The sequence below is a fragment of the Mastomys coucha genome, unplaced genomic scaffold (assembly GCF_008632895.1).
Source record: "Mastomys coucha isolate ucsf_1 unplaced genomic scaffold, UCSF_Mcou_1 pScaffold12, whole genome shotgun sequence".
In the NCBI taxonomy this organism is placed as follows: domain Eukaryota; kingdom Metazoa; phylum Chordata; class Mammalia; order Rodentia; family Muridae; genus Mastomys; species Mastomys coucha.
The window spans coordinates 92652586-92673981 of NW_022196894.1; the positions used below are offsets into that span (position 1 = coordinate 92652586).

A 21396-nucleotide genomic window follows, 5' to 3' on the forward strand; every position below is an offset into this window, starting at 1 on the left:
TGTGTGTGTGTGTGTGTGTGTGTGTGTGTCTGTGATGCCTGTAGAAGTCAGAAAAAGGCATTAGATCCTCTGGAACTGGAATTATGGATGATTGTGAGCTGCCATATGGGTTCTGGGACTTGAAGCTGTCTCCTCTGCGACAGAAACAAGTGCTCTCAATACCTATTTCTCCAGCCCCACCTTAGTCATGTATTGTACACAAAGTAAATTATTTTGGCAAGTAGTGGGTGAAAATGCTAAGGATAATATAATGAAAGATGTGTGAAGTTAATTAGAAATACACAACTCAACCAAACCTGACTCTGGTTGCCTCAGGAAGAGTCGTTGCAACTTGTTTGTACTTAGATACACATTTAGTCTCTGCAGTGGAGGTCCTTCTGGGAGTCAGCCCAGAAATCCTTTCTGAGCATCACCCAGGCTCTTGGACTCTGGGTTCTTGTCATAAATTCCTACTTTGGCCTTGTGTCAAGATTGCCTAGGGATCTTGTTCAGCAAGTAGGCTCAGGCTATGCCCTCAGGAGACTATGATGGTTCTGTCTCAGAATCTGAATTTTTAACAAGCCCCCTCAGGGTGATTCCCATGGAGCTGTCAGTAGTATGGGAACCACTTCCTTAGAAAGTCGTGTGTCATTGCTTCATAGGAAAGTGCTTCTCTACCCCATAGGCCGAGAGAGGATGAAAACGGGTTGTTATATTTGAAGTTGTTTTATAAACTGAAAAATAGCATAAAAGCTTTAGATAGTATTGTAAAATTGAGTGTCTGCCTCGTGTTAGGATGGTTTGCCCTGAAAGGTAAGTTTATTTCCTGTCAGAAATAAACTGGGAGGTACAGGTAGGAATCTAGGCTTCTAGATTTTTACATATTTGAGTGGAACTCAAAAAATGTTAACCTTTCAGTTTAGCTGCTCTTGAAAACATGTCATGAGTAGATAGTTTTGATTTTTCATAGTTGTAGGATAGTAAGTGTCAGCTCAGTCCCCTGAGCGCAATACACCGTGGATGTATTATGCATGGAAGAGTCTGAGCTTTGGACTGTGGCAAAGCCAGGCTGAGTGAATGCTCCCTGTCTGTGAGGGAGTTACAGTGTACTACAGGGGATCAGAAATCATGATACTGTAAGTGTTAAGAATTTCTTTCTCCTGTAATCAGAAAGAGGTCATGTGAGGTGGTCTTCGTGTCAAGAGTCTGGCTAGAGACAGCAGGGGACAGTTTGTCAGGAAGTGTGAGAGCCCTTTGCTGTGCTGTGGAGCAGTAGCCGGAATCCAGCAACAAGAAAAATGGTGGGAAACTTGCAGAAGTGGAGGCTGCGCCTTGCTTCCTGCGGGAAGGCACGAGAGCTCAGATTGGGATGCAGGTTACTCTAGTGGGTTCTTGGTATTTGCCGACCTTGTCTCAGCAGTCCTGGAGCAGGAAGAAACAGATGTCTTAGTGCACACAGTATGGGCTTTCCAGAACCCGAAAGCAGCAGTTTGTAATTGTGGTGCCAAATCTGGATTGTTCGTAGGGATTTAAAATAAATGGCTTTTCTTGGTGAGACAGCTTCGTAAGCCTCATTGGGCTCTCTGTCTTGTCAGTACATTAGGTTTGGTTTGGTTTTGACAAAGACAGGGTTGCTGCTAACCCATTGTTACATGAAGGGTTCATTATGAAGCCGAGGCTCAGGCAGGGGAAGGGCAGCGTGGAAAGCATCCCCCTCAGCGATTAGTAGTGAGGAGTGTTCGCAGGAGACAGTTGCTTCCTCACTGCTGACTCGTGATGTGCCATTCTCACATTGGCTGCTTGTAATGGAGCGTGTGGGAACTTCATGACTGATGAGACACACTAGTGTTGAACTTCACTGAGCACAGTGGTGGTAAACTTATGCATGTCTTCATAAAGCTGGCAGGGCTCACTAGAAAGTCCTCTGATTGGAAGTCATTCCAAATGAGCTGGACCTGAAGTGCTAGTTTCCACTTAAGACCGTAGAGCACCCAGATCTGCTAATGCATGTGCTTGGAGTGTCTCTTAGAGCACTTCTAGAGTGAATATATTGTATGGAAATTTGAAAGGTTCTTCTTAGCTCCTTTATTAGTTTCTTGTGGCCTCTGTAAGAACTTTATGACTTAAAGCAGCATAAATGTGTCCTGATAGCTATGCTCAGCAGTCGGAAATGGCAACCACTAAACTGTCATCAAGAAGGTCTCTTGGGAAGCTGTGGGGAGAGTCCTGACCTTTTGGGCTAGCTGCTGGCTGCTAGCTGGCCTTCCTTGGCTTATGGCTGCATCAGTCTGGCATCTCCTTCTGAGGTCACATTGCCTCCCTTCCTGCCCATGCCATGTCTGCTGCTTCTGTCTTAGGGGAACCATGTGATGGTGTTTAGGACACTGACACTTGCGGACTTGGGGACCCTGTGCTTCTTAAGATTAAACCTCACTTAAACCACATCTACAAGAACTGTTTCTCAAATCAGCTACAGTTTCTAGGTTCCAGAGTTCAGGATAGAAACATCCTCGGAGATATTCTTGTAAATGATTTGAAAGAGTAAGAAGATTGCATTTGAAACAGTTAACTTTTTGAGTAATATATCTTATAACTTTTCAGTGTTAGTTTGATGATCCAAATTTGGAATCTAAACTGGGAGGCAGTTCTCAGTCTGTAAGGTGTCATTTATAGCATTGAACTGCGCTGCTTCCTGTAAGGGATGGAAGTTAGTTCCTTCAGAGCTGGCTTAGAGTGCCTGATACTTTTATACCAGCTACTTAGTAAAATGAGGCCATTCAGTGTTAACACCGGTGAAAAGGAGTCTAAATTTAGGGAGATACTACAAATGCCTGGTTAGGAGTCTTAAGAGTTTGAGTGACTGAAAAGATCGTAGAGAGAAGTGAGGAAGGAGTATATGAAGATTTGTGCTTGAGTTGCTTTGAGCAAAAATAGGTTATCATTGTGTTCTTACTGTGCTGTATCTATGCAGTTAATTTTGGTGTGGGCTGTTAGCTTGTTTTAAATAAGGTATAAATATATATTCAGTAGTGCTGATTATCTACACACTTGAAAGCTGAGTGTGGTGGAGGTGGCGATATATTCCCGGAATTCAACACTGTGGAGACAGGAGGATTGACTTTATAAGGTCAAGGCCACCTTTAGTTCCAGGCAGCCAGGGTAAGAATAAGACCCTTTCTCACAACATTTAATAAGAAAGATGAGCAAACATGAAGTGGAAGGTGCCAGTGCAGGGCTTTGCAGTTACACGTGCATCCTTTTATCTGAGCACCCTACCTAATCCATGTTTTGAAGTTTTCAGATCAGTGAATTGTAGTTTCTTCAGCAAGTGACCTGAGGCCGAGTGAGGTACATGTCCATCCCCTAACTTTGCAGTGTGATGGAGAATTGTGTCGTCTTGTATGTGACTGCTGAGCTTCTGAAGGTCCCCTGTTTTTTGAGGGTGTTCACACCTGCCTTATAGTCAGTATTGTTCCAAGTCCTGTTTCACACAACCCTTGCTCTTCTCGTGTGCAGTGACCGATGAAAAGTAGTGTTGAGCCTGTTCCCTGCCCTTCCTTATGTTTGCTGGGCTCTTCTTACTCCTCTTTGTATTGTACATGCGAGCGTCAGCTTACACTCTTACTGGGTTCTGCCTTAGGCCTGTGTTATTAAACTGTTAGTTTCTTAACGAAATTAATGGGACAATAATCATTTATGAACATTTATATACTTTTTTAGATTTGAATTTCCATATATCTTTTTTTTTTCTTTAAACTGAACCCTTTTTTCTTTTAGATTTACTTTATCCATGTGTATAAGTACCCACATTCCATGTTGTGTATTGTGTATGTTCTTCATTCCCACAAAGGTCACAACAGGGTGTCAGATTCCCTAGACCTGGAGTTATGGAGTTTGCGAGTCACCATATGGATGCTGAAAATCCAATGAAGGTCCTCTGCAAGAGCAATGCGTGCTCTCACCCCTCCTCATTGAGCATCTCTTCAGCTCCAGAGGAGCATTCTTGGGTATTTTTTATAGTGCAGGTCTATTAGGATTGATGTTTCTTAGTCAAACATTTATCCACCAGTGCCTATCTCTCCCTTGAATGCGAAGAGTGGAAGTTGCTATTTTCTTAGCACTTTAGTACCGCTGTCCAGGTGCAGTGGCTACTGTCCTGACCCACGGCGGCTCTGAGCACTTGGCTGCTCACTCTCTAGTGTTGCTTTCTCTGGGGCTGCTTTCAAGACACTGTCTGTATCTCTGGTTTTGAACTGTACATTAGTGGTAGCTGTGGGTATGGCTATACTTTGAGATTTGTCTGGCCCTCTGTTTTTGTTTTCATTTTCTGTGAGTATTTGATGATTCTCAGGTCTGTAAGGCCTCTTCCTCATCTTCTGTCTCTGTTCTCTGCTTTTTTTTGTTTTTTGGTCGTCGTCGTCGTCGTCGTCGTCGTCGTCGTCGTCGTCGTCGTCGTTGTCGTCGTCGTCGTTGTTTTTCCAAGACAGGGTTTCTCTGTGTAGCCCTCCCTGGCTGTCCTGGAACTCACTTGTAGATCAGGCTGGCCTTGAACCCAGAAATCTGCCTGCCTCTGCTTCCCAAGTGCTGGGACTAAAGGCATGTGCCACCACCGCCCAGCTTCCCTTCTCTATTCTTTTTTCAAGTTCTTTTTTTCTTTTCTTTTCTTTTTTATCTTAGATTTTTGTTTATTTACTATATGAAAGTACACTGTAGCTGTCTTCAGACACACCAGAAGAGGGCATCAGATCTCATTACGGATGGTTGTGAGCCACCATGTGGTTGCTGGGATTTGAATTTAGGATCTTCGGAAGAGCAGTCAGTGCTCTTACCCGCTGAGCCATCTCTCCAGCCCCACTTCTCTATTCTTAAGACTGATCTGTCATCAGGTTTCCTGAGTGTATTTCTCTGTCTCTCTTTGTCTCTCTCTCTCTCTCTTTCCCTCTCTCTGTCGTCTCTCTCTCTCTCTCTCTGTCTCTTTCTCTCTCTGTCTCTCTCTGTCTCTCTCTGTCATTCTCTGTGTGTGTATGACACCTTCAATATGTTGGTGAACTCTATTTAGTACATTTTCTGTTTTGGTTATTATACTATTTAGTCTTAGAGTCTTTAAAAAAAGATTTATTTATTTATTTATTTATTTATCCCATGTATGTGAGTACATTGTTTCTCTCTTCAGACACACCAGAAGAGAGCATTGGATCCCCATTACAGATGGTTGTGAGCCACCATGTGGTTGCTGGGAATTGAACTCGGGACCTCTGGAAGAGCAGTCAGTGCTCTTAACCACTGAGCCATCTCTCTAGCCCTTAGAGTGTTTTTATTATTTTCTAAGGTTTTAGTCTGTCTATTCAGACGTAAGTCACTGTTTTTTCGCTAGGCATTGTGATACTTGCCTTTAACCTAGAACTCTAGAGGTAGAAGCAGAAGGGTTCCTATGAGTTCGGAATCAGTGTGGTTTCTATGAGTTGTAAGCCAGCCAAGGGTACATAGTGAGACCCTGTCTCAAAACAACAAAAACAAAAAGAAACTAAACAAATACCACCATCACCAACAAAAATCATATTTTCCTCTAAGTTTCTTAACTTAATTTCTTCTGTTTCTTTGAGTATGTAAAATAACTGCTCTAAAATCTGTCTGTCTAAAATCTGCAGTAGTTCAACTGACACTGATTTTCTCCTGACCAGTTGACCTCCTCCCCATTGACATTTTTCCGGTCCATATTTTTATACTTAATTTTTTTCAAGCAATATATTTTGATCATATTCTTTTTTCCTCCCCCATGTTCTTCCAGATCCTTTCTACCTTTCAGTCCACCCAACTTTTCTCTAAGACCACACAAAATCCTAAAGAATGCCCCCGTACCCCAAAGAATGCAAAACAAACCCTGCAGAGCCAGAAAGCACTCAACAAACACGAAACACCCAGAGAGCCATCGCAGTCCTCTGTTAGTCAGTGTGCTTGATCCAGCCAGTACTCACGAGAAACGGAGGCTCTTCTCTCACTCCCAAGGAGCTCCTTGGTTAGAGGGAACTTTGTGCACACTTCCTGTCTTGCTGGGGTTCAGGTCTTACATGTGCTAACACAGGCTCAGTGAATCCCTACAGGTGTCAAGTTCTGTTTGGAAAGGCTGTGTCTTTTTGGCCTTACCCACCACCTCTGGCTCTTACAGTATCTCTGCCTTCTCACCTGCATAGTTTCCTCTTTGAGGAGACAGCTTCCAGGGGAAGAGTTTTATATAGGCACCCCATTTAGGGCTGACTGTCTACACATTGGTATCTGTGTTAATTAAGGTTTCCTGCAATATGTTGTTTCTCTGATGAGGGTTAAACAATGCAGTAACAATGGGTATAGCAATGTCACTAGGAATTGTTTTATTGCTAGGTTAACATAGTAGAATAGTATTATATTTTCTCCTAGGACTCATGGTCTGTCTATTCTCATGTTCTTGGCCTCATTAACATTGCAGGTCTGAGTTTCATCTCATGGAATGGGCCTTAACCAGAAAGTGGTTTGTTGTTCTGTAACATTGACTGCTATTATTCCACCTGGGTATCCTGCAGGCAGCTTGCAGTGGTTGGTTGCACCCGGTTGTACATGGATGAGAGTCTTGGCTAATTTTTCTCTTCCAGCGGTGTGTGTAGCACCTTCCAGCATTATTGATGATTGTTAGAGGGGCTGAAGAAGCTTCTAGTTGGGCACCAGCTTGGTTTCTTCATGCTGAGTGAAATAATAAGCGATGTCTTCCAATAAGGCTTTACTCTCATATTGGGGACGGTAACCAATAGCGTTGGCAACAGCCTGTGATGTTTGGAATGATGGCTGAGACCCCTTTGGCCAGTGATTTAACAAGATACAACCCATACCCGATACTGAGGTAGCAGATGATGTCTAGTTGGGCCTCTGCCTTTCCCTGTTAAGTGGTAACTCCATTTAAATTCTTTTTAAATATTTTAGGAAGCTTCTAGAGTAGAAGGTCCTTATATAGCTTTTAAAAAGGCCTTTAGTGTTAGCTGTCCCTTCCCACCGCACCTTCTTTACCCTGCTCAGCCACCCTCCTCTCCATTTAGTCTCTCTGTTCTCCTTTGCTTCTTTAATGACATTATACTGTAATCTCCCCTTCCTTGGAAGATACCCTCCTTCTCCCCGGTCCCTTACCAGTTACCTGCCCTCTGTGGATGTTCTAAACAAAACACATGTAAAGATTTAAAGCTTAAAGCTAACATCTGCATATAAGAGATGTCTCTGGGTCTGGGTTACTCACTCGGGATCTCCATCTATTAGTTTTCCAAATAGCTAAGCAATACTCCATTGTGTAAATGTACCATTGATTCATTATTTGTCCATCAGTTGATGGACATCTAGGTTGTTTTCCATTTCTGCCTGTTGTGAATAGAGTAGCGATGAACGTGGTTGAGCAAGCATTGTCTCTGCAGTGGGACGCAGTCTTCTTAGTGCATGCCCGAGAGCGGGCCAGCCGGATTGTGTAGCAGACCTTTCATCTTTCCGAGGAGCCACCACACTAATTTCCATAGTGGCTGCAGCAGGTTGCATTCTACCAGCAGTTGAGTAAGTGTTCCCCTTTTGCCACATTCTTGCCAGCATCTGCTGTCATTTTTAAAATGAATCTTGGTTATTCTGACTAGGATAAGATGAAATCTCAAAGTAGTTTTAATTTGCATTTCCCTGTGGCTAAGGGTGTTGAACCTTTCTTTAGGTATTTCTTAATCATTTGTGTTTGATCTCAATTCTGTGTTCTTTGTTTATTTGGGTTATTTTTATTTTTTTTTTAATGTTCAGGGTTTTTTCTTCTTTGTCTAGTCTAGGTACTGTCTGTCAGCTATAAAATGATAAAGTTGTCCTGTTCTATGTTGATACAAAAGAGTTCACTGTAAACAGATGCCTAGTTTCAGGCTTCTCTTACTGTGATTCCATTTGCAGAGTGAGTATAGCATTCGAGGGCACGAAGTAGGCTTTCTGTTAGCAGTTAGCTGTTCTGATTGTGTCGTGTACTAGGCGCATTAGCATCCTTAGTCTGAAAAGTGATACTAGCAAGATATTCATAAGTGTAATGCTTTATTGTGTACAAACTTTAGTTTCAAGCATAACATTATAAAAAGAGGTCACCTTTAGGCTATGTTTATAAAGTACATTAAAAGTGTAAATGTTACTTTTAGACTTTGGTCCCTCTAAAATCTGGAAGTCTGAATCACTTCTGGTTGTAAGCATTTTGGGGCAGAGATACTGGCCCTATACAGTTTAGTGATGGAGGCCTCAGACAAGTTGGTTCAGGCCAGTCCAGTAAACAGCTTAACGTTGCTCACCTAGTGCTAGAATCTGGCCAGAGAAATGCACTGGGGCTTGAGCTCTGCAGAGGAGGACCACCATCATGAGGCAGCCCCTTCCTGATCTCTGTGCTCTCCTGTCTTCTCTCCTGTAGCATTGCACATCAGCTGTAGCTGAGTCTGACCCTAGGGAACGTGTGCCCTGCCTCTTTGTATGTTGTGTAATTACTTGGAGCCACAGAGTTGCTACTGTGCTGACCAGCTAGCTTAGCATTTCATGATGCCCACCACTCTTTGTTCAGGTTTTGAATTTTTTTTTCTACAAATTCTTCTGTGTAGATCTAAAAGTGAAGTTTATGTTTTAGGAAGTTTTGTAGACTGCAAGCTTGGGTCTTACCTGTTAAGTTTTGGAAAGCTTACATCTGACAGACTTTCTCTGTCAGATCTAAAAACGTTTCTCCCCTGTATTTGTCAGTCTATGCCAGCAGTTCTCAGTCTGTGGGTGTGGGGGCACCTTTCACAGGTGATCCTTTCACAGGGGCTACATATCGGATATTTACGTTATGATTCATAACATTAGCAAAATCATAGTTATGAAGTAGCAGCAAAAATATTTGTATGGTTGGGGGTCAGCACAACATGAGGAACTGTATTAAAGGGGCCAAGCATTAGGAAGGGTGAGAACTGCTCTCTGTGTATTTTAACTGTATGTATCTTCAGCATGGTTTGCCGTCGTTTATTAGAGCTGTCCTTGCCTCTGTGTGTTTTTTCCACGTGGTGCTCTAAAGTCTATGAGGGACTGTAGTGACAGTATAGTGTACAGTACTGTCTCTACTTGACTCACTGCTTCCTCAACTGAATGATGACTTTGAAATTTTACCGTGGCATGGCACGGCTGATTCTTAAGGATTCTGTTTATGTGTTCTCTTATGTGATGGTGCTCCTCTGGGGTCAGTAGGTGTACATGCGGTTGGGCTGTTGAAATGTGTACCCATGAGTGTGTAGTCGGGTCCCATCAGTTCTCCTCTCTGCCAGGCTGCTCCCCAGTCCCGTTGATTTGCTTAGAAGTCCTGCTGTCATCTTTGTGCCAGTTTGAATGTGTCTTACTGAGCTGATCTCTGAAGCAAAGGAGCAGTGTAGTGTGGGCCTGGCTGTACTCGGATGGGAGAGATCCGTTAAAGGTTTGGCTGTTACCTTTCTGGTAAGGGCTCGTGCTCTTACACATACTTAGGTGAAGCAGTGCAGTATGAATATTCAGTCAGTGATGGAGGGATGTTTTGCTTTTACCATTGGTTTCATAGGCCTCTTCAGTGTTTGTATTTCTTTCCATGTTTGTATATTCATAATTAAGGGATGCAGCCTTACTACATCTGTTTCTAGTGAAGAGTTGATTCATGCGGCCCCCCCTCCCTTAAAACAGGGTCCCTCTTCATAGCCTTGGCTGTCTTGGAGCTCATAGCATAGACCAGGCTGACATTGAACTAAAAAAGAGCCAAGTGCCTCTGCCTCCCGAGTGCTGGGGTTAAAGGCTTGTGCCATCATGTCCAGCAAAGGATTGATTTGAATATCAGAATTAAACACCCCTTAACTCTAAATCTGACATCTCAGTATTATTGTATAATTAATCTGCATTAAGTAGGTGCTATTCTGTGTTGATAGGAATCAAATGTGACTTTGTATAATGAAAAGAGGGTTTTGGAGGCTGGAGATATAGCTCATTTGGGAATATGCTAGCCTAACATTCTCAAAACTCAGGGTTGGATCCTAGGGCTGAATAAACCAGGTGTGGCATACATCTGTAATCTCTGTAATTACATGATTAATCTGTAAACTCAGGGCGGGAGAGGCAGGAGAGGTTTCAAAACAGGTCCTCCTCTCACAGGTTCAAGGCTAACCTGGGCTATTTATTATGTTAGGCTGTCTGAAAACAAACAACAAAAGGGCTTGGAGAATTGTTAGGACCTGCAGTGTCCTGCACTAAGAGTGGAGACAGGGTTATCACCGGCAGCACTACTGACATTTTGTCTGTAGTAAAATGAGTCATAGAGTGCTCTGAAGTGACTCTGAGTTGCCTGACATATCTGAAAGGGAAAGAAAGGTTACTCTTAACTCCCTCAACTTTGACATTAAATGTATATATATGCCATATTTATGTATATATATGTATACATATATACATACATATGCATATATGTATATGTATATGTATGTATATATGTACATGCCGCTTGCTCTGGCATATATATATATATATATATTTTGACACAATGGATACTTTTTAAAAAGTTACAGAAATCAAAGCTTTAGGCAAATTTTTATTAGTGACTTAAAAATAATATCCCACGGAAAATAGTTTGCTAAGCACTTTTTGCCAGAAGAGGAACAAACACCTGTTTTTTCCAGGGGTTTTGTTGAGTTGTGGTGTTCGTGAGCTCTTCATGCAATGTCATGCGACTTTTTCACATTTCTCTTTGCTAGCTGCTTTTTGTCTAGTGGGTCCCTTGTTTAGTACTTTGAGAACTCTTGTAGTCTCACAGCTTATAGATTCTTTATATGTTTCCATTTCTGTGTGTGTATGTGTGTGTGTGCGCGCGTGCGTGTGTGTGTGTGTGTGTGTGTGTATGTGTGTATGTGTGTGTGTGCATGTGTGTGTCTGTGTGCATGCGTGCATGTAACTGAGCTCTTTTTCTGGAAGGTTGAGGCCAACTTACAGGAGTACATTTTCTCCTTCAATCATGTGAACTTCTGGGATCCAACTCAGGGTGTCAGCTTGGCAGCAAGCAGTTCTATCTAATGAACCGTCTTGTCTGTTTTAGAAAACATAGTTGCCACTTAAAAGAAATGATTCCCATGCCTTATCTGAGTGCTAGCTGTCTATAGAGAGCAGATAGTCAGAAGAGCTCGTGTCTGTAGCAGAAGCACTAGGTTCTGTGCCCTTTGTGTTGGACCGAGACACAGCAGACTCACTCATTGTGTAGTTTTTTTTTTTTTAAAATTTATTTATTTATTTTATGTGCATGAGTATACTGTAGCTGTACAGGACCAACTTACTTGTGTCTGCAAAGCAAACCTATGTAGATGAATGAATTAATGATTTCATGTTCTTCTATCGAGTCAGCTGTGATTGCTGAAGGTAAGGTGAACCGGGTCTTCCCTGCAGTCAGTGACTTAAATTCTGTGCATGCAGTTACCTCAGAGAAAGGCTGTTGGTCACCTGGTGTGTGGTGGTAGGAATCTCTGTAGCTCTGCCATGGTCTTCAGTGCTGCCGTTGTGCTTGAGTGCTTGTGGCAGGAAGGAGTGGACAGGGAAGATTGATGAGATAGTCAGCAAAACAGAGGTCTTTGTGGGATGGATGGTTGGATCTTGGTCCATTTGACTTAGTTGTAGTAGAAGATGAAGACTGAAAAAGGAGAAGGTAAAAGGAATTAAACTGAAGTGCACAGTTGATTCTTGAAGGACAGTGCCTTGAACTGTTGTGAACTGTGCAGTTGAGATTAACAATAAAATGCTTGGCGACGACCTAAAGAGCTTAGATTTATTCAAAACAAAGCCAAACCACAAAACCCAGAGAAGTTAGGTGTGTGCCCTTTTTGATCTACAGTTTTCCTCTTCAGGTCATATGACTGTAAGAACATAGTTATTTAACGGTATTTTAACATCGAGTGTATGTATCATAATCTGTAATTTCTTTGTGGTAAACACTTAAATATTCTAAATTTTTATTTTGAATGATGAGGTTTTGCATATAAAGTGAATATTTTCTATGGTGAAATGAGTTTCTAAGAGTAAATTGAGCCAGGCAGTGGTGGTGAACATCTTTAGTCCCAGAATTTGAGGTCAGCCTGGTCCACAGAATGAGTTCTAGAACAGCCGGGACTATACAGAGAAAAACCTGTCTTCAAAAATAACACTCAGATGAACTACTAAGAGAGTAGATGGTAGTTAGAACACAGGTGGGCTAGGGAGTGGCTCAGTTGCCCAAGTGCTGGTCACTGTGTGAGCACGGACATCTGAGGTTGTCCTTCCGCACCTGTTGAAAATCTGAGCCTGGCAAGTGCAACTTGTGAAGGCAGTGCTGGGGAGGTGGAGACAGGAGGAGCAGTCTAGCTGAATTAGCTCCAAGCTTAATGAGACGTGGGGGTGGGGGGGAGGGGAGGGCCCTTCTCAAAAAGTAAAGAGGAGGCTGAAGTGATGACTCTAACCCAAGTCTGATTCCCAGCATACATTCACATCAATACACACATGCATAAATAGAAATAAACCTTAAAAAGAGTGTGGCACATATGATGCTGGCTTTTGGTCTCCACAGACACACATGCATGCAGTTGCACATGCACTGGTATACACACACACACACACACACACACACACACACACACACACCATGCACACAGAGAACAAATGTGGGTCAGCGCTGCACCTGGGAGTCCAGTGATGTTACTCACTAATTTATGCACACTGTGTGCCCATTAGGGACCATAAATTAGAACAAAGCATGAGATTTGAGCACAGAATTAATTGAGATTTAATAAGAATGATGGAGGTATTAATGTTCAGTTGAAGATGAAGTTGAAGAATAGTCTGTCTCTAAAGAGGGTTTGGTTGATTGTGCATAGCTTAAAAAAAAAAAAAACCCAAACAAGAAATAGAAGCAGCTTGAATTTAAATTGGCACAGAGGAATTCAGGAGGTGATTTATGACTCAGGGTTGGGAGTTAGAAGGATAGTTTGTCATGAATTATTCTCTGAAATGGATAAATTCCTAGTGCCTGTAGGATATTTGTCTGCTAAGGAAAGAGAGTGATGGTTATGACATCACGGAAAGCCCCTCCCCCATCTTACTCCATCCTTCCTTTACTTCTGCCTCATCTGTTTTTTTGTCAGCCCGTTTCATGTGGAGACTGGAGAGCAGTCATCCTGTGTGTGTGCTGAAGGACACCACAGAACAAGAAAGCAAACACCACTTTACAGGAAAGCAGCGTCTGTATTGCAGGACTGAACCAGGTCACTGAAGTTTGAATGTTTAGATTAGTTGAAGCTGGAGGAATTTGAAGCATGGACTTGTGATATTCAACAAGTGTGTGTGTGTGTGTGTGTATGTATTGTGACAGTACCACCTCATTCCCACAAATTTCCCATTGAGAGTAAAATTATTGGTGAAAGTGTTTAAAGTATAAGATTTTGTGTTGTCAGAAAGCAAAAATTCAAAAAAGTTTTTTGAAAACTGAGAAGACAATTTTATGCCATCTTTGGAGGCAACTATGTTTTTGTATATTATACTGGTTCTTGAATTGCTACCCCCCCACCCCCTCCCGCAGAACAGCATTTTCATATTCCACTGTTCCAGTCTTTTCACTGAATGTCGGCAGGAGACCAAGTAGTACTTTGCACAATTGTAGATGTCACTTTCCTAAGTATACAACAGTCACTGGATTTGCTGATAGATAATGCTTAATCAGGCCAGAAGGTAGTGTGTCTGTAGCTGGATGCAGAGGGGATTCGAACACCAGCACATGAGCTAATATATCCTTATCCATGAGATGTGATGTCAACTGTAGAAGGTTAAATCTGTATTGGAGATGATTTGTTGCTGAAGATGCTTGTAGCACCATATGCATGACAAACCAGGGAAAACAGGAAGGGTTAGAGTTAGGCTTAGTGGTATATACTTGTAATCAGAACACTTGGGAGACTGAGATAGGAGAACTACCAAAGTTAGGCTAGCCTGTGTACACAGTGTTTTTGAGGTCAGCAACACCTCGTCTCCCAAACCAAACACACACACTGAGAAAGTAAAGAAGTGGTGAGGGGCTGGTGAGGTGGTGTGAGCACTGCAGTGCTGGGAATAGAGGTGCAGACTTCTCACATGTGATATGGACACAGTGAGGTGGGGGAGTGAAAAGGAGTCGCCTGGCAGCTTGCTGGACTGATACTAAGGAAAAAGTTAAGCAGGAAACAAAATCCAAGTACTCCTTTTGGCAGGGAAGTCTTTTTGTTGTTGTTGTTGTTTTTTTAAAGATTTATTTACTTATTGTTATATGTAAGTACACTGTAGCTGTCTTCAGACGCACCAGAAGAGGGCGTCAGATCTCATTACAGATGGTTGTGAGCCACCATGTAGTTGCTGGGATTTGAACTCAGGACCTTTGGAAGAGCAGTCAGTGCTCTTATGTGCTGAACCATCTCACTAGCCCCAGCAGGGAAGTCTTACAGAGAATGAATGGAAGGGAGAGTACAGGGAAGCTCCCACCTTTGTTCAGACTAAAGGTAGAGGAGAGACAATAGTAGGAATTACAAAAGCGCGCTTTGAACGTTCTTTAATCATGTTTAAGGGAGGAGTACAGTTAGATCCGGAGCCTCTGCTCCAGGAGTCCCAGGACTAAGCTGGACCACCTGTTAAGTGAGTGATGACCAGGAGTAGAGAGATGATCTCCAGGCAGCGTCACACTGGAAAGTGAAACAGAGAGGTGGCCAGTAATCTCAAGTTTGTGTCTGGCCCACTACAAAGGGCTTTGGATTTGAATAGAGGAGGAGCTGTGGTAGTAGGTAGGAGTGTGCATATTTAAGTGGTCTTGGTGGAAGGGTGACTCACTTGATAATTGCCTCATCTGCTTATAGATGGTGATTAGAAGAAGTTATACTACATTTGGGGGTAGGACAAGCAGGTTCTCCTGGGAGGATTACTCTCTGGTACAGCTTCATGGGTAATTTCTCTCCTGGGGATGGAGGGTTCGGATGCTGTGCTTTTCGGGAATCCAGGATAACTGGGCGTTTAGGATAATGACTGGAGACACTTAGGTCGTTTGGGTCCTCTGGAACAGAACACAATAGGAAGCATTCCTTAGATTCCTCAGGTGCTCTTGCCTCTTCCCCTTGGAGATACAGAGATCATCTTCAGCTTTAGTCACCTTGTACAACCAGGTGGGGACTCAGGCTTTTTTAACAGAAGGAACTTCCTAAGTCCCTGTTACAGTAGCATTTCTCTGTAAAAGTTTTGTGTGGGAAGTAAATTACACTCTCGTTAATGGTTTGTTAACGATGTAAGTGGCTAACAACTGTGTTCTTGTTATTTCTGGACCTTGTTGTTTTTCTTTATTCCTTCAAACCTAAAATAATTGAAGGCAATGGTTTATTAAAATTATTTATAATTACATGTGTATAAAAGTATGTAGCTAACTAAGCATACATATACATGTATACACTGATAAAAAATAATTATATGTAAATTTTATATAACATATATGTGAAGTGTTGTACTGTTAGACCATTTTATTTAAGAAAACCAGTGCAATCAGAAACGGTAGAGGGGGGTCCGGTCTTCATGCCTGTCTTAGAGACTGGATTTCAGAAGAAAGGCTGGCAGGTTACTGAGTGGACATGCTCTTTCTAAATGCTTCCTGCCTGAGAGGCAGTGCTTTGTTCAGGACATAGATACACAGGTATCTATGTGGTCAGATCAGGGAGAGAAATATAACTATATTTTGTGAAATTCTCAGTCTGAACATTGTTTGAATACAGACTACAACAGACTGTTTGCCACCTCTTACAAGTTTTTAAGATTTAGAATCTGAGAGAAAATGTGAGCGCATAAATTGTAGGTGGTATCTGTAGGTAAGCAAGTCATTGGAAGAGCTTCAAAATTCTTAGCCCTGTGTATTATGTTCATATCACCATTAATTCCTGTTGGCAGATCAGTAGAGGGAGGCACTAAGTTTCAAAATTTTATAATAGTGAAAAAGTGGAAACCACCTACATAGTGCCCAGTGGGTGTTTGCTAAAATGCACTCAGGTCTGTTCAGTGGAACAGTGTGGACCTGTTGAATATGATACAAGTATATTCTGTAAACTTTTAAAGTTTACATTTACATTTTGATTGTTTGTATCTGTTCGTGTTTGTGTTGTGTATTTTCCATGAGTGCCTGGTGCCTGTAGAAGCTGGAAGAGGGTGTCAGATACCCTGAGCGGGTGCTGGGGCCACACTTAGGACCTTTGCAGAAGGAGCCAGCTTGTAGTCTTTACTGCTGAAGCATTTCTCCAACTCTGCAAGGAAAATTTTGATGTAAAGTTATACAAGTTTTCCAAAAGGATCAAAAATTGCACGACCACTGTAGACAGTCAAAATGTGAGTTTTAGTTTCCCTTTTGTATTTAATACCTTTTTAAAACCATGTAATTTTAAGTTATTATTTTATATAAAAATGGTAGATCAAAGTTTTAAATTTCAAATAGAGAATAGACTCAGTTTTAAGTAGTTTAACCTTTTGAACAGTGTAATCATGCTTGGTAGGATTAGACTTGATAACATGGCTGGCTTTTGAGGAAACTCTAGTTGGGATGAGAACGGGCTATCGTAGGTCAGAAGGTACGAGCAATGAGTCTGAGGAATGAGAGCTGTGGCCATGGTACACGTGCAGCTGGGAGGCCAGTGTGAAAGGCCTTGCTCCCCAGTGGAAGGATGCCCAAGAGATTATGGAATGTGCCATAAGGGAAAGGACAGAGAGAGTCCTGAGAGATGAGAGCTCTGCTGTGAGATGCTGGGCTGGTGATGCCGGCCATTAACCCAGGTGGGGAATAGAGGAGGAGATGGTTTTCTTCCCTGTCTTCCTTGATTTTGAGAAAGGCAAGTGATGGGAAATTCTAACTCAGTTTAACACAGGGGCAAGAGCAGTGGTTTTGAGTATGAAACTTATCTTTTCCATGCTTATATCTGACTTGGGGTGACTTACTTTTTTGGAGGCTTAAGTTTTCTCATGTGTAACAATAGACATGATAATGTGATTTATGTAATTAATTAGTAGAGGTTAAATGACTTAAAAAGATGCTTTGTTCAGTGAATTACAACGGAAATTTTAGTTCACTGGGTCATTGGAAATGTAGGCCTTGATCTCTGAAGAGATCTGAATTAGAAGAGAGTCACTCAGGACTTCTGTATGTGCTCATGGTACTGTTTTCCTGGCATCTTTTTTGTATACTTAGGAATCTATTGTTCTCATAAGGTTACTGAGGCAACCCCACACTTCTCTCTTAAACACAGACTTTAGCTGCTTTCCAGCGGCAATTCCCATTCTAGGGTTGTTAGCAGAAAAAAACATTCCAAGACCCATGTTTACAGTACTTGTGGATTGTCTAGTGTTGTCATTGGCTTCTTAACCCCTCCCTGTCTTTTTCATTTGATGGATTTTTTTTCTTGATAGAGGGAATATGTAGCAATCTGTTACATGTTGGAATCAGAATTTTCTTACTACTTTGGGACAGTTAGCATTCCATTTGACTAAGGTTTTTTGTTTGTTTTTTGTTTTTTTTGGCATACTAACTTATTACTTAGGACTTTTGTTCTTCCATGCTTGAAATGCATCCTTGTATCTTTTTAATTTTCTCAACTTATAACTCATGGGAAGCATCTTGAGGTGGAGAGAACTTTAGTATATGGCTGGAGTTCATAAGTGGTGGGTGGGCCTTTGACCTGTTAATCTCTTGACCCTTACTTCCCACGCCTGAAATCGGAAGTGAGGCTGCCTCCTTATAGGGCTGCTACAGGATTAAGTGGGTCTGCATTTACGGTGTGTGAGCTGAGTGGTGGTGTGTAGTGTGTGTCAGAGCGTGCTTTTCCTTGTAGTTTCATTAGTAATGCTGGCATGGCGGCACATGCTACAGCCTTGGGTTTTGTTTTTTAAAAAAGGCTGTGATTGTTTTCTGGAGGTTTTGATATATGTTCTTGTTTTTTTGGGATATCACTTGAAGTCCCATGTTGGTGTAATTGCTTTTTCTATAATACCACTTGATCATCTTATTGGGAATTAGAGAAATGATTATTTTCTCTTCTGCGTTTAGTATCAGAACAATGAAAATTTTTCTTTTTCCTTCTTGATCACTTTCCTACTGTGACTTTGGAAAATTTACTTATAAAATGGTAAGACTATTTTCTTCTGGTACGTCTTTTATCTGTCATGTTACTGAGCACAGAGTTTATTAATCACACACTGGATCATTTTTAGATAATTATAGTTTTAGTTCATGAAATAATTTTTTGATATTTTTCTTATTTATTAATTTTTACATGTATGAGTGTTCTGTATATATGTGTATGTGCCACATTTTGCTTGGAACTGTTGGGAGTTTGCAGAGGTGGTCAGATCACCTGGAGCTGGAGATACAGAAGGCTGTGAGTCTCAGCTTGGGTGCTGGGAACGGAACCCGGATTCTCTGAAAGAACAAGTGTGTTTAGTTGCCGAGACATTTCTCTGGCCCCTAATTCTAGATGTTTTATATTTAACTTGTTTTACTTATTTTCAGTTGGTACCTTTTGAGCCACCTAAATTGTCCTTTTGAGTTCCATGGTGCATCATATTTTTTCATGTAGACTAAAATTATTTATGAAGTATACATAAAGCATAGGTGCAATTAGAGAGCAATAGAAAACTGTATATTTGCACTCAGTTTAATAAAATGGTACCTAATTAATCTTTGAAACTCCTTGTCTTTTAATTATCTAGTTTTGTTGTTATGACCAGGCCTCACTGTAAAGCTCCAGGTAGCCTGAAGTTCATTGACATCCACTTGCTGCTCCTGCTGTGTGCTGGGCTTAGGGTGGCTCATCCACCTTTTGTAGAAGGTGCCTAGTATGGAGTAAAGACACTTTGTAGCGTGCTGTCATTACAAGCTGTGGTGCAGTTAGTGAGAGCTTTATATACCCGACTTTGAGTACACTGGCCCCTGTTTTGATGAGGCTTTAGCAGAGCACTCACTGGCTGCTCCTTGCAGGCAAGTCTTGCCATGCAGGCCGGGGCTGCCTTAGGAAATCCTAGCAAGTGGGTGCTCTTCACTAGTCTCCGGCACTAGGCTCAGTACTCAGGCTCTTGACATTCTGAAGATAAGTTGTAGTTAATTCTATCCACTTATTTCTCAGACAGCTAAAAAACAATTTACAAGTTTAGCCTTAGAAAAGCACTTAAGTTTAGTTCTTGAATTGTTCATAGACGATTAATAGCCTTTGGCAGAATGTGACTAAAATGAAGATTTCGAGACCCAGGAGAGGTCCCTTCTGTAGGGTTGTGCCTGTTTTTCATTAGTGTCTACTGTTACCCTCCACATTTTGTGAATGATTCCATTTATGAGGGAAATGAGCAAATTGACTATATATGTTTTTCAGAAATTAAAAATATATGACTGGGGCTGGTGAGATGGCTCAGCGGGTAAGAGCACCATCTGTCCGCTCTTCCAAAGGTCATGAATTCAAATCCCAGCAACCACGTGGTGGTTCACAACCACTCATAATGAAATCTGATGCCCCCTTCTGGTGCATCTGAAGACAGCTAAGGTGTACTCATTTATAATAATAAATAAATAAAAAAATATGACTGTCTAATGTTTTAAGACTCTTCAAAAAGAAAATCATATCCAAAGCAAGAGCAGCTCATGGGTGTTTGGAATTCTCTATTTGCAGAGAAGTCTTAGGCTACAGATTCTCAACTTTTTCTTTTTGAGGAGTGAACTCTCCTGACGCCATTTGGGAGGGTTTATTAGACAATTTGTTTCAAAGTAGCACAGGGTCTAGATTTCTAGTGCTAACTGTGCTGCTAACCTCAGTGTGTGATGGTTGAGTAGTACAAAACCCAGGAGCATGTTGTGTGTCTTGTAGATATGTGTCAGCCTTTGCTGAGGGCTGCTTTTCATGAGTAGTGATGAATGAATGGTGCTTCTAAAAGGTGTCAAAATTTTATTCTACCTTTCATTATTTAAATCAGTATTGAATATTTTGGTAAAAAGAATACTGGAAGCTGGAAAGATGACTCAGCAGCTAAGAGCACTTGGTGGCTGCTCTTGCAGAGGACCTAGGTTCAATTCCTGGCACCTACACAGTAGCTCATAACTTTGCTGTATGTAACCTCTTCTGGCCTCCAGGCACTAGGCATGTACACGATGCACAGATATACATGCAGGCATATACTCACAAATAAAACTTTTTAAAAAATGTGAGAAAGTCAAAAGAATACTGAGAGCTTGTTTGCTGCAGTCCTGTGAGGACTTTGGAATCACCTGTTTATGTTGAGAGCATTCAGTTTGTAAGTAGCAGTGTGAATGTTAACAGGCAAGTAGCAGAAGTGAATACAGCTGTTTATATGGCTGAGAGCTAGAGACTGAGTTGACTCTTTGTCTGCAGTTCTTAGTAGTCCATGCCAGGAGACAGATATTAGTAAAGCAGAAATACCATGAAGTAAATGTACTTAATGGCACTGGTTCAGTTCTTTTAGAAGCAAAACTATCAAGTGATGGTCACTTTATTGCTCATTGGCTCGCCTCCCCATGCACTTGGTATCTTATCTGAAAAGGCTGTCCTCTAGCAGGGGTCAGGGATAGAGGCGGTGACTTCAGAACAGGCAGTTTGCAATTTAAAAATAATCCACAAATTCAGTCCCTGTCCGTATCAGATTGCTTATCCAGTAGAGTGAACATTATTTCTGTTAGGAGGGCAGAGTTGGAACTCAAAAGTTCAGAAGTAGAAGAAATAATTAAAGAACAAAATATTTGGCAATAATAAATAATGGAGATTTCTGATATATATATATATATATCTTGTCTAAAATATCTTATTTTGGGCTTAGTTTTCTTATTATTTTGTAGCATTATTTGGATTGCTAGTAATAAGCTATAAGTAGTAGAGCTCCACTTGTTGGAAATTATAGTCATTGACACAGCTGTTTGAGTCTAGACTGTTTTTTTTTACTTTTTTGGTGGCTTATCTGAAAAGGACTACACTCAGGCAGTGTGACCTTTGGATGGTGACTGAGGGTATAGAACATGGTGGAGAAAGGGCTGCGGAAGGAGATGACTGGGAAGGTGCCACTATGTAAAATGTAGGATGTACAGGTTTCTGGAGTGCAGACAGTAGGACAGAAGACGACTTGCCTGGATGACTTAGCTGAGATAGGTGTGTCTCTTCTTACAGTCTGTAACACCTATGACTACCATGATCTTTGGGTTGGTTACTTTGTCTTTTTGCAGTTTACTTTCTTAAAGAAACAATAAAAAACTCAAAAACTTCTTTTGTTCGTCAAGACTGGCTGCTCTTCTAGAGGGTTCAGGTTCAATTATATGGCAGCTCTCCACTGTCCGTAACTCAAGTTCCAAGGGATCCAGCA

General features: G+C 41.5%; 1 protein-coding gene and 1 long non-coding RNA gene across 5 annotated transcripts in view; one reads left to right on the forward strand and one right to left on the reverse strand.

Moving 5' to 3' along the window:
* The window catches only part of Dyrk1a (dual specificity tyrosine phosphorylation regulated kinase 1A), a 129230-nt gene that overhangs the window by 20673 nt on the left and 87161 nt on the right, over positions 1-21396 (forward strand). The window lies entirely within an intron of this gene.
* Positions 11580-14897, reverse strand: LOC116086173. The gene is made up of 2 exons (XR_004116843.1): positions 14851-14897; positions 11580-11659 (listed from the first exon to the last, which is right to left on the reverse strand). It is a non-coding gene; the product is annotated as an uncharacterized LOC116086173 (long non-coding RNA).